The sequence below is a fragment of the Piliocolobus tephrosceles genome, chromosome 16 (assembly GCF_002776525.5).
Source record: "Piliocolobus tephrosceles isolate RC106 chromosome 16, ASM277652v3, whole genome shotgun sequence".
Lineage (NCBI taxonomy): Eukaryota > Metazoa > Chordata > Mammalia > Primates > Cercopithecidae > Piliocolobus > Piliocolobus tephrosceles.
The window spans coordinates 47,405,062-47,406,831 of NC_045449.1; positions in this window are offsets into that span (position 1 = coordinate 47,405,062).

Genomic DNA, 1,770 nt, shown 5'->3' on the forward strand with positions numbered 1-1,770 from the left:
AGAAGGAAAGAAAGAAAGAAAGAAAGAAAGAAAGAAAGAAAGAAAGAAAGAAAAAAGAAAAGAAAAGAAAGAAAGAGAGAGAAAGGGCAAGCAAGCACAAGAGATTCAGAATAGTCAAAACAATTTTGGAAAAAGAGGAGACAAATTGGAGGACTTCTACTACTTCAAGATGATTATAAAACGACAGCACAATCAAGACAGTGTCATATTGGCATCAAGATGGGCAAATAGATCAAGGCTTGTAAACAGATCCATGTATATATGTTCAACTGAATTTCAACAAAGATGTAAAGGCAATCTAGTGGAAGAAAGACAGTCTTTTCGCCTGGTACAGTGACTCACGCCTGTAATCCTAGCATTTTGGGAGGCCAAGGCAGTTCGGTCACTCGAGTTCAGGAGTTTGAGCCCAGCCTAGGCAACATGGTGAAACCCTGTCTCTACCAAAAATACAAAAATTAGCCAGTCATGGTAGCATGCGCCTGTGGTCCCAGCTACTTGGGAGGCTGAGTCAAGAGGATCGTTTGAGCCATGAAGTAGGCTGCAGTGAGCCGTGATCATGCTGCTGCACTCCAGCATGGACAACAGAGCGAGATCCTGTCTCAAAGAAAATATAAATAGACAGTAAGTCAGCTGGTTGTTGTGGCATGCACCTGTAGTCCTAGCTACTCAGGAGGCTGAAGCAGGAGGATTACTTGAGCCCAGAAGTTCAAGACTGCAGTGAGCTATGATCATGCCACTGCATAGCTTGGGTGAGAGAACAAAACCTTGCTTAAAAAAAAAAAAAAAGGAAAAGAAAAAAGAAAAGACGGGGTGCGGTGGGTCACGCTTGTAATCCCAGCACTTTGGGAGGCCGAGGTGGGCACATAACCTGAGGTCAGGAGTTCAAGACCAGCCTGGCCAACATGGTGAAACGCTGTCTCTACAAAAACACAAAAATTAGCCGGGCATGATGGTGGGTGACTGTAATCCCAGCTACTTGGGAGGCTGAGGCAGGAGAATCACTTGAACTAGGGAGACACAGGTTTCAGTGAACCAAGATCACGCCACTGCACTCCAGCCTGGGCAATAGAGAGACTCGGTCTCGAAAGAAAGAAAGAAAGAAAGAGAGAAAGAGAGAAAGAGAGAGAAAGAAAGAGAGAGAAAGAGAAAGAAAGAAAGAAAGAAAGGAAGGAAGGAAGGAAGGAAGGAAGGAAGGAAGAAAGAAAGAAAGAAAGAAAGAAAGAAAGAAAGAAAGAAAGAAAGAAAGAAAGAAAGAAAGAGGAAGAGAATAAAAAAACAAGCCAGAGTGGGAAAGAGTATTTGCAAGCATATATGGATAAAGGACTTTTATCCAGGATACATAAAGAACTCTAAAATCCCAATAATAAGAAAACAACCCGTTATTTAAAATGGCCATACAGAGACAGGTGCAATGGCTCACACCTGTAATTCCAGCACTTGGGGAGGCCGAGGCAGGTGGATCACCGGAGGTCAAGAGTTTAGGACTAGCCTGGCCAACATGGCGACACCCCGTCTTTACTAAAAATACAAAAATTAGCTGGGCGTGGTGGTGTGCGCCTGTAGTTCCAGATACTTTGGAGGCTGAGGCAGGAGAATCGCTTGAACCTGGGAGGCAGAGGTTGCAGTGAGCCGAGATTGTGCCACTGCACTCCAGACTGGGTGACAGAGCGATATTCCTTTTTAAATAAATAAATAAATAAATAAATAGGTACAAGGGCTGGGCATGGTAACTCGCACCTGTAATCCCAGCATTTTGGGAGGCCAAGGCAG